Source organism: Pristiophorus japonicus, chromosome 19 (assembly GCF_044704955.1).
Source record: "Pristiophorus japonicus isolate sPriJap1 chromosome 19, sPriJap1.hap1, whole genome shotgun sequence".
NCBI classification, from domain to species: Eukaryota; Metazoa; Chordata; class Chondrichthyes; family Pristiophoridae; genus Pristiophorus; species Pristiophorus japonicus.
Window position 1 is genome coordinate 88,007,341 of NC_091995.1, and position 12,287 is coordinate 88,019,627.

Sequence of the window (12,287 nt, forward strand, 5' to 3'; positions counted from 1 at the left end):
GATAGGGCCGAGAATTTCCTGCCCCCAGCCCTCGTGAAAGGAAGTGGGGCTGGGGCGAAAAGTGGCGTTCAGGGCCGAGCCGGTGTTTATTCAGAGGAGGAACACGACACACACAAGCTGTACATAACAGGAAAGCTCAAGGGTCATCCAGCGGCCATTCCTCGTCGATTTAATCAAAATAACAAGCACAACACCCACCTGACTGTGGAGAGGCTGAGTCGTATTACAGAGTCCTCCTGGGGCGTTGCCAGCCCCCGTTATCGAGACGTTCGTTCCCCCTTTCCGAGATAAAAGAACTTGCATTTATATAGCGCCTTGCACTACCGCAGGGCGCCTCAAAGCGCTTTACAGTACTTTTTGGAGCGCAGTCACTGTTGCAATGTGGGAAAAGCGGTGGCCAATTTGTGCACAGCAAGCTCCCACAGACAGCAATGTGCTACTGACCCTGATAATCTGTTTTTTGTTACGTTGATTGAGGGATAAATATTGGTCCCGGGACATCAGGGAATAACTTCCCCCCCCCCCCCTTTTCTTTTTCAAAATAGTGGCCATGGGATCTTTTCACGTCGACCCGAGAGAGCAGGCGGGGCCTTGGTTTAACGGCTCATCCGAAAGACGGCACCTCCTGTTATATATGTGGACTTGCATTTACTCTGTGCAGCCAGCAGAGGGCTCATCCCCTGGAGTCCCAAGGGATCCCATAATCCCTTGGGAGCACAGGTGTTTAAGGAGGCTTCACAGGTTGGCGAGGCACTCTGGAGATCTGCAATAAAAGACTACGGTCACACTTTACTTTGAGCTCACAGTGTTCAGTCTGACTCTTTCTCCATACACAACAACTGGCGACGAGATACAGATAGCGAACCCAAAGATGCAGAGAACAGTGGGTAACCAGGAGAAATTCTCGGAGGGAGAGGATTGGGAAACTTTTGTGGAGCGACTCGACCAATATACTTCGTGGCCAACGAGCTAGATGGGGAAGAGAGCGCTGCCAAACAAAGAATGATCCTCCTCACCGTCTGTGGGGCTCCAACGTATGGTCTCATGAAGAATCTGCTCACTCCAGCGAAACCCACGGAGAAATCGTACGACGATTTGTGCACACTGGTCCGAGAGCATTTGAACCCGAAGGAAAGCATTCTGATGGCGAGGTACCGGTTCTACACCTACAAAAGGTCTGAAGGCCAGGAAGTGGCGAGTTATGTCGCCGAGCTAAGACGCCTTGCAGGACATTGCGAATTTGAAGGAGATTTGGAGCACATGCTCAGAGACTTTTTCGTATTTGGCATTGGCCACGAAACCATACTTCGCAAACTTTTGACTGTAGAGACCCCAACCTTGAGTAAGGTCACAGCGATAGTCCAGGCGTTCATTGCCACCAGTGACAATACGAAGCAAATCTCTCAGCACACAAGTGCTGCTACAAGTACTGTGAACAAAGTGATGTTGTTTTCGAAGCGTAACGTACAGGGCAGGTCACACATACCTGCAGCTACACATCCGCAGATGACTCAGAGTCCACCATCAAGGGTGATGAATGCAAGGCCATTAACACCTTGTTGGCGCTGCGGGGGTGATCATTGTTTCCATTCATGCTGATTCAAAGAGTATGTTTGCAAGGGCTGTGGAACAATGGGACACCTCCAACGAGTGTGCAGGAGAGCTGCAAAGTTTGTTAAACCTGCAAACCACCATGTTGCAGAGATGGACAGATCCACGGAGGATCACGATGAACCAGAGCCTCAGACCGAGGAGGCAGAGGTACATGGGGTGCACACATTCACCATGAATTGTCCCCCGATAATGCTGAATGTTGAACTAAATGGACTCCCGGTTTCAATGGAGCTGGACACGGGCGCGAGCCAGTCCATCATGGGCAAAAAAACGTTCTAAATGTTGTGATGCAACAAGGCCTCAAGGCCAGTCTTAACTCCAGTTCGCACGAAACTAAGAACTTACATGAAAGAACTGATTCCTGTAATCGGCAGTGCTGCCGTAAAGGTCTCCTATGATGGAGCGGTGCACAAGCTATCACTCTGGGTGGTACCGGGCGATGGTCCCATGCTGCTCGGCAGGAGCTGGCTGGGAAAGGTACGCTGGAACTGGGACGATGTCCGAGCGCTATCGCCCGCTGACGACACTTCGTGTGCCCAGGTCTTAAACAAATTTCCTTCGCTGTTCGAACCAGGCATCGGGAAATTCCAAGGAGCAAAAGTGCAGATCTATCTAATTCCAGGGGCACGACACTACAAGGTGAGAGCAGTATCGTACATGATGAGAGAAAGGGTAGAAATCGAGCTCAACCGGCTACAAAGAGAGGGCATTATTTCACCGATCGAGTTCAGCGACTGGGCCAGTCCTATCATCCCAGTCCTCAAGGGAGACGGCACCATCAGAATCTGTGGCGATTACAAAGTAACTATCAATCATTTCTCCCTGTAGGACCAATATCCACTACCAAAGGCCGACGACCTCTTTGCAACACTGGCGGGAGGAAAGACATTCACGAAGCTGGATCTGACTTCAGCCTACATGACTCAGGAACTGGAGGAATCATCGAAGGCCCTCACCTGCATCAACACGCACAAAGGTCTTCCCCCCCGGGGCACACGCACCCATTAGATAACACACCGCCACTCTCTCTCTCCTGATTTCACCTTCTCCTGCCCCAACAGGCTGAACCTGAATTCTCCGCTCACCGTCTCCCAGATCATAGAATCACAAGACAGCGTGGCATAGAAGGAGGCCATTCGGCCCATCGAGTCTGCGCCGGTTCTTTGGTGAGCAATCCTGTTAGTTCCACTTCCCCCCTCCACCCCCCCGCTCTTTCCCTATATCCCTGCTATGTTTTAGCCCTCAAATATTTATCCAATTCCCTTTGGAGGGCTAGTGTTGAATCAGTGTCGGCCGTGGCTTAGTGGGCAGCACGCTCGCCTTGGGGTCAGAAGGTTGTGGGTTCAAGTCCCACCCCAGGAACTTGAACACAAAAATCTAGGCTGACACTCCCAGTGCAATGCTGAGGGAGTGCTGCACTGTTGGAGGTGTCGTCTTTCAGATGAGTTGTTAAATTGAGGCTCTCGGGTGGATAGATAAGATCCCATGGCACAATTTGGAAGACGAGCAGGGGAGTTAACCCCAGTGTCCTGAGAACAATATTTATCCCTCAATCAACATAACAAATTATCTGGGTCTTTATCACATGGTTGTTTGTGGGAGCTTGCTGTACGCAAATTGGCTGCCGCATTTCCTACATTACAACAGTGACTACACTCCAAAAGTACTTAATTGGCAGTAAAGTGCTTTGGGACGGATGTCTGGTGGTGGTGAAAGGTGCCATGTAAATGCAAGTCTTTCTGTATCTACTCCCCTACCAGCCAGTACATTCCTAGCCACTTGTTGTTTAATAAAAGGTTTTCTCTCATGTTGCCTCAAATTCTTTTGCCAATCACCTTAAATCTGTGCCCCCTGGCTATCGACCCTTCAGCCACAGGATTCGGATTTAAATTACCCCTTTTTCTTCGGTTTCCCCCAATTCTCTCCCCGCCTCTCCCCGAATGTGCTGACTCTGCCTGGGATACGTGTGCTTATGGAGGGCAGAAGCCTCTAAGTCCCATTTTGCGCTCACCCTGGCCCTGAATACGTGACCCCCCCCTCACAGCCCCTTGCCCCCCTGCTGCCACTATCGCAGGTTGAGCCATGGGTTGCATTGAGGGAGTGAGTTAAACAAAAGCTTACCAGAAGCAATGATCGGCTGGGAGCTCTGCTCTACGCTCCGTGTCAAAAACAACCCTTGCATAAACATGTACACAACAGGAAGTCAGATGTTAACAGTGTATCTCAGGGTCACATGAGACGTCAACCAACCACAGATAGCGACCAGCACTCCAGCATAAGCATTGCTTAGGCACCATCTTCAACATACACACCATAAAAAATAACTTGCACTTAGATAGCGCCTTTCACAACCTCCGGACGCCTCAAAGCGCTTTACCACTGTCATGTATCTCACACTACTGTATATAACTGTATCTTACCATGCTATACATGACTGTAACTAGATATGACCTGTAACCACAAGCATACTTTACCACCAGGGGTGCACTTGCAGGAGACTCTGCACACCTGTTCCACACAGGTATATAAAGGCAGGTCTCAGGCAAGTGTGGCACTCGAGAGCTGTGAAATAAAGGTGCAGGTCCAGAGTGGCCTTGACTTCAGCATGCACCTCATGTAAGTCTGTACTGCAGGGTCAGGACTTTACAGTGGCGACGAGTTACGGGATCACAGAATCCACAGAATGGCTACCAACTCAGATGAGAAATACAATGCTGGAAACAATTGGGAGGACTTTATAGAAAAGCTCCAGCAAAGCTTTGTAACCAAAGACTGGTTAGGCAACGATAAGGCAGACAAGAGAAGAGCCCATCTCTTGACCAGCTGTGGCTCGAAAACATAGGCCTTAATGAAGGACCTGCTGGCACCCGAGAAACCAGCAAACAAGTCGTTTGAAGAGTTGAGCACACTGGTGAGAGACCACCTGAAGCCAGCGAGCAGCCTACACATGGCCAGACACAGGTTATACAACTACAGACGCTGTGTGGGCCAGAGCATACCTGACTTTGTGGCGGAACTTCGGAGGCTGGCTCGTTTATGTGAGTTCTCCGATGAACTAAGGAGAGAAGTATTGAGAGACTTTTTTATTGAACGAATAGGCCAATCAGGCATATTTCGAAAGCTCATAGAGACCAAGAACTTGACCCTAGAGGCAGCAGACATTCTTGGCAGGAGAAGAAGAAACGAGGTTGATCTATACTGCGGGTACGACAACTAACGAAACATCAGAACAAGGGGTTCACAGCGTGAAACAAGCCGCTACCCCCACACACAGACAAAGGCAAGAGAGCAGGCCTTCAACAGCAGGCAGTGGCGCCAGAAGCCATCAAGGGCCACATGAACGGCCGTTCACACCTCATCAACCCACAATGCGAGCAATCAACTACAGACTGAGAGAAGCTCAAGAGAGATCAGCCAGACGCAGCTCATCCTTCGGAAACAATGGAAGCGGTCTGTGCTGGAGATGTGGGGGAAGGCACTCAACAAGGGGGTGTCAATTTCAGCATGCTGTTTGCAGAAACTGCAACTATACAGGGCATCTAGCTCGCATGTGCAGAAAAACAGCAGCTCGGCTGATATACGAATCGGAAGGGTCGGAAAGCGGACCAGAAGACCACAGTGCCTGGGACGCCGAGGTACAGCGGGTCAACACGATCAATGTCCGCTGTTCTTACAACAAGACGCCTCCAATAATGATGAGGGTCCTACTCAACGGGATACCCGTCAACATGGAACTGGACACGGGAGCTAGTCAATCTCTCATGAGCGTCCAACAATTTGAACAGCTGTGGCCACACAAAAGCAACAGACCAAAACTCACAAGGATCGACACCAAACTAAGGACCTATACCAAAGAAATCGTCCCAGTCCTTGGCAATGTCATGCTCTCTGTCACACACAAAGGGACGATAAACTGACTTCCCCTCTGGATTGTCCCCGGGGATCTCCCAGCACTGTTGGGAAGAAGCTGGCTGGCAAAATTAAATTGGAAATGGGATGATGTTCACACCATGTCGTCAGAGGAACGGACCTCCTGCTCAACAGTTCCAAGTCATTTTGAACATCTCTTTCAGCCAGGTGTGGGCACCTTCAAAGGGGCCAAAGTTAAAATATACATCAGACAGGATGCCAGACCGGTCCATCACAAGGCTAGAGCTGTGCCTTATGTGATAAGGGAAAAGATTGAACACGAACTGGACAGGCTTCTGCGGGAAGGCATTATCTCACCCGTGGAATTTAGCGACTGGGCAAGTCCCATCGTCACTGTCATGAAGCATGATGGATCCGTACGAATCTGTGGGGACTACAAATCTACCATAAACAGAGTCTTCCTACAGGACCAGTACCCGCTGCCCAGAGCGGAGGACCTATTTGCCACATTGGCTGGAGGAAAACTTTTCTCGAAACTAGATCTCACATCTGCATATATGATGCAAGAACTGACTGAAGAGTCTAAGCTACTCACCACCATCAATACAAATCGAGGCCTTTTTATGTACAATCGATGCCCATTCGGCATCAGGTCGGAAGCTGCTATATTCCAACGCAACATGGAGAGTCTGCTCAAGTTCATCCCGGGGACGGTTGTATTTCAAGATGACATACTCATCACGGGCAGGGACACCGACTCCCATCTCCGCAACTTGGAGGAAGTACTAAGTCGGTTGGATCGGGTAGGCCTAAGAGTTAAGAAATCCAAGTGTCTGTTTCTCGCGCCCGAGGTTGAATATTTGGGCAGAAGGATTGCTGCTGATGGAATCCGCCCAACAGAGTCCAAAACAGAAGCAATTCGTCTGGCACCCAGGCCCCGGAATGTCTCGGAACTGCGCGCCTTTCTCGGGCTACTCAATTACTTTGGGAACTTTATGCAGAACTTGAGCACGCTGCTGGAGCCTCTCCACGTGCTACTCAGAAAGGAGTGTGATTGGTTTTGCGGGGACGCCCAGGAACGCGCCTTCAATAAGGCACTAAACCTTCTATGTTCCAACAGTGTTTTAGCCTTTTTTGACCCAGGTAAAAAGCTCGTTCTTACATGTGATGCGTCAGCGTATGGGGTCGGGTGCGTTTTACAGCATGTCAATGATGCAGGTAAATTACAACCCATTGCTTATGTCTCCAGGTTACTTTCGCGGGTGGAACGCGGGTACGGTATGGTGGAGAAGGAGGCGCTCGCGTGCATGTACGGTGTTAAAAAGATGCACCGATACCTTTTCGGGGCCAAGTTCGCGTTAGAAACCGACCACAAACCCCTCACATCCCTGCTATCCGAGTGCAAGGCAATAAACGCCAACGCCTCGGCGCGCATTCAGCGGTGGGCGCTCATGCTGGCGTCTTACGACTACACAATAAGGCACAGACCAGGTACAGACAACTGTGCCGACGCGCTTAGCAGGCTACCCCTGGCGACCACGGAAGGGTCCAACAAACAGGACTGTGAGATGGTCATGGCAATCAATGCCTTTGAGACCACAGGTTCGCCCATGACGGCTCGCCAAATCAGAGCCTGGACGACCCCACGTTATCCTTAGTCAAAAGATGTGTTTTAACTGGTGACTGGGCAGAGGCTCGCGATGCCTGCCCCGAGGAGATCAAACTTTTCCATAGGCGCATGCATGAGCTGCCACTACAGGCAGACTGCCTGATGTGGGGCAGCCGAGTAGTTATGCCCTTGCGAGGCAGAGAGGTGTTTGTCCGGGAGCTCCACCGCGAGCACCCGGGGATCGTCCTTATGAAGGCCATAGCCAGATCCCACGTCTGGTGGCCAGGCATTGACGCAGACTTGGAGCTCTGCGTCCGGTGGTGCACCATTTGTGCCCAACTCAGTAATGCCCCCAGGGAGGCTCCACTGAGCCCCTGGCCTACCAAACCGTGGTCGCGGGTGCATGTAGACTATGCGGGCCCATTCATGGGCAAAATGTTCCTCGTAGTCGTCGATGCATTTTCAAAGTGGATCAAGTGCACCATTTTAAACTCGAGCACCACCTCCACCACTGTGGAGAGCCTTAGAACCATGTTTGCAACGCACGGAATTCCTGACATATTGGTCAGTGATAATGGTCCGTGCCCACCTTGCCCGGCTCCTCCCCCTGCCTGGCCCCTCCCCCTGTCTGGCCCCTCCCCCTGCCTGCCCCGCCCAGGTTGCCCGCCCCTCCCCCTGCCTGGCCACTCCTCCTGCCCCGCCCCTCCCACTCACTGACCCGGCCCCTCCCCCTGCCCGGCCCCTCCCCCTGCCCGGCCCCACTCACCTTGCCCTTTTAGGAACGATGTGTTCGTCCCCTAATCCCCAATCCCACCCGCCTGCTCGTTGCTAGGCTACAGTTCTACAGGCTAAAAGGATTACATTATAAAACAGGTTACATCGACTGGGATTGTATTCCCCTGCGTATACAAGATTAACAACAACAACAACTTGTATATAGATGTAGCGCCTTTAACATAGTGAAACGTCCCAAGGTGCATCACAGAACTGTTTTAAGACACAACAAATAAATTTGGCCCCAAGCCACATAAGAAGAAATTAGCGCAGGTGACTTAAAGCTTAGTCAAAGAGGTAGGTTGTAAGGAGCGTCTTGAAGGAGTGATTAAGGGGCGAGCTAATTGAGGTGTTTAAGATGGTTAACGGATTTGATCGGGGGTAGATAGCAAGAGACTATTTCCTCTAGTGGGGGAATCCAGAACAAGGGGCGTCACCTTAAAATTACAGCCAGGCCGCTCAGGGGTGATGTCAGGAAGCGTTTCTTCACACAAAGGGTGCTGGGAATCTGGAACCCGGGGGGGACAATTGAAAATTTCAAAACGGAGATTGATAGATTTTTGTTGGGTAAGGGTATTAAGGGTTGTGGAACCAAGGCGGGTAGATGCAGTTAAGGTACAGATCAGCCACAAACTCATTGAATGGCGGAACAGGTTCGAGGGGCTGAATGGCCTCCTCTTGTTCCATTGTCCGTTCCAGCACCTCAGCCAATTGATCATCCTTTGTGGGTAACCCCAGACTACAACAACAACTTACTTTTAGATAGCACCTTTAACCTGACTTCGCAACCTTGGTGTCGTATTTGACCCCGAAATGAGCTTTCGACCACATAGCCGCACGCACCATCACTAAGACCGCCTATTTCCACCTCCATAACATCGCCCATCTCCGCCCCTGCCTCAGCTCATCTGCTGCTGAAGCCCTCATCCATGCCTTTGTTACCTCCAGACTTGACTATTCTTCGCACTCCTGGCCGGCCTCCCACATTCTACCTTACGTAAACTAGAGGTCATCCAAAACTCGGCTGCCCCATGTCCTAACTCGCACCGAGTCCCGCTCACCCATCACCCCCTGTGCTCGCTGCCCCATTTCCTAACTCGCACCGAGTCCCGCTCACCCATCACCCCCCCGCGCTCGCTGACCTACATTGGCTCCCGGTTAAGCAACGCCTCGATTTCAAAATTCTCTTCCGTGTTTACAAATCCCTCCATGGCCCTCACCCCTCCCTATCTCTGTAATCTCCTCCAGCCCCACAACCCCCCGAGATGTCTGCGCTCCTCTAATTCTGCCCTTTGAGCATCTCTGACTATAATCGTTCAACCATCGGTGGCTGTGCCGTCTGTTGCCTGGGCCCCAGGCTCTGGAACTCCCTCCCTAAACCTCTCTATCTCTCTCTCCTCCTTTAAGAAATTCCTTAAAATCTACCTCTTTGACCAAGCTTTTGTTCACCTGCCCTAATATCTTGTTATGTGGCTCAGTTGTTTATCTTATAAATTTTGTTTTATAATACTCCTGTAAATACAAAGAAAGAAAGACTTGCATTTATATAGAGCCTTTCACAACCACCGGATATCTCAAAGTGCAGTACAGCCAATGAAGTATGTTTGGAGTGTAGTCACTGTTGTAATGTGAGAAACGCAGCCAATTTGCGCACAGCAAGCTCCCACAAACAATTTGATAATGACCAGATAATCTGTTTTTTTTGGTTATATTGATTGAGGAACAAATATTAGCCAGGACACCAGGGATAACTCCCCTGCTTTTCGAAATAGTGCCATAGGATCTTTTACATCCACTTGATAGAGCACTTAGGGCCTCGGTTTAACATTTCATCTGAAAGACGGCACCTCCGACAGTGCAGCACTCCCCCAGCACTGCACTGGGAGTGTCAGCCAAATTCTTGTGCTCAGGTCCCTGGAGTGGGTCTTGAACCCACAACCTTCTGACTCAGAGGCAAGGGTGCTGCCCACTGAGCCACAGCTGCCACTGAGCCCAGTTGAAAAGAAGACTCAAGTTCAACCCCCCAGTTTCACAATTGTCACCTTGGTAGCTTCGCAATCTATCAGGCCATTTATCTCTTTCCCAGCCTGCTGATCAGTAAGACCATAGCAGCAGACACAGAGCTGTCGTGTTGGACGTTCCTGCCCAATACGTTTCAGGGAAAGCAGTATAAAAACTTGAGGGAGAAATGCTGTGAGGATGAGAAGAAGAAGGGTGGGAGGAGACCCGTGTGGAGCATAAACCCCGGCACGGACCGACGGGCCGAATGGCCTGTTTCTGTGCTGTACAATTCTATGCAATTGTATCTTTTGCCAATGGCTTAGTTGGTAAATTTGGACCAGGAAGGTGTCAGTACTGCGGCCATAAGATTCCCACTCAGCACTGGCAGCTCTCTCACACTGTAAGTGGCCATTCTGTATGCGAGAGAACATAAGAACATAATAAATAGGAGCAGGAGTAGGCCATTCGGCCCCTCGAGCTTACTCCACCATTCAATCTGATCCTGACCTCAACTCTACTTCCCTGCCCGCTCCCCATAACCCTTCACTCTCTCGATATAGTGTGCATGTTATCATATGTGTGTGTGTGAGCAAACTATTCAACCCAGGAGGGCGATGCAGCCACACCCAATCCTGCCCTCACCCCAGCACCCTTTGGTAAGGAGTCACAGAATATCCCGCAGGAACGGGGAACCCTGGCTGATTCCTTACCGTTGCCGAGTCAGCCGGCCTCAGCCATGGCTGCCATTGGGCTGGTGCAATTGCGCTGGGCAACCCTTAGGTTGTGAGGGGGAGAAGACCGGTTAGGATTACCGCTCCCGATCGCAGGCTGAGATGTCTTAGCTTTGGCAGATCTGTTAACCCCAGCCAGGTGAGTTAAGGCGCCTTGGTGCTTCTTCAACCTTCAACCAAAACTTGGCAGCCCGCGTCCTAACTCGCACCAAGTCCCGGCTCACCCATCACCCCTGGCTTCCAGTTAAGCAACGTCTCGATTTCAAAATTCTCATCTTTGTTTTCAAATCTCTCCATGGCCTCGCCCCTCCCTATCTCTGTAATCTCCAGCCCCACAATCCCCCCCGAGATGTCTGCACTCCTCCAATTCTGCCCTCTTGAGCATCCCTGATTATAATCGCTCAACCATCGGTGGCCGTGCCTTCTGTTGCCGGGGCCCCAAGCTCTGGAACTCCCTGCCTAAACCTCTCCACCTCTCTACCTCTCTTTCCTCCTTCAAGACGGCCTTAAAACCTACCTCTTTGACCAAGCTTTTGGTCACCTGCCCTAATTTCTACTTATGCGACTTGGCGTCAAATTTTTATCGCATAATACTCCTGTGAAGCGCCTTGGGACATTTCACTATGTTAAGGGCGCTATATAAATACAATTTGTTGTTGTTGTTCATGGTATCTCAGTGAATATAAGCATCAGTCCTTGAGGTCTTAGCATTGGGGGGGGGGTTTCCAGATAATTACATTTCGCTTTGCTTCTGTGAGTAAAAAAAATACTTTGATATTTAATTGCGGTGCCACAGAATCCAAAATGGCCTCAGGGTTGCCACCTTACCCAGAGTGCACCATGGGACAGAAAGGCAACGGGGCTCCCTCTGGTGGTGAAAGTAAAACAATGCAGCGATTGGACCTGACGTCGGTAAATGTAACAGCATGTATTCAGGCCCAGGTTCACTCTGGGAATGAATCAGTTCATTCTGTGAGTGCAGCAGGCTGAGTCGAAACACTACACTTGCACGCCCGTGTCCCTGTAGCGTGATCTTCATCAGTAAAAACACGTCCTGGGGGCCTCATAGTGAGTGTGCAAGATGCTGATATTTATCTCTCAACCAACACTGAAAAAACAGATTATCTGGTCATTATTGGCGTTCTCCCCGGTGTCCTGGACAATATTCATCCCTCAATCAACATCACTAACAACAGATTATTTGGTCATTGTCACATTGCTGTTTGTGGGAGCTTGCTGTGCGCAAATTGGCTGCCGTGTTTCCCCACATTGCAACTGTTGTGTATCTGTAAAGCATGCACTCCCATGTTCCGCCACCAGGGAGCGCATCCCCTGAAGTCCCAAGGGATCCCAGCATCCCTTGGGAGCACTGTATATAAACCGGCCCCTAAGGCCTGTTCCTCACTCGGGAGTGTCTTAATAAAGATTGAGGTCACTCTTACTTTAACCTCCCTGTGTGCAGTCTCATCTGTGTTAGGAACACAACAACTGGCGACGAGTATACGAATCCAACGCAAAGATGCAGCAAACTGAAGAAGTTCTTGGAGGATGAGGACTGGGAAGCCTATGACGAATGGCTAGACCAGTACTTTGTAGCCAATAGCTGGACGGAGAAGGAAGCCCTGCAAAAAGGAGAGTGGTCCTCCTCACGGTCTGCGGGGCACCGACCTACAGCCTCATGAAGAATC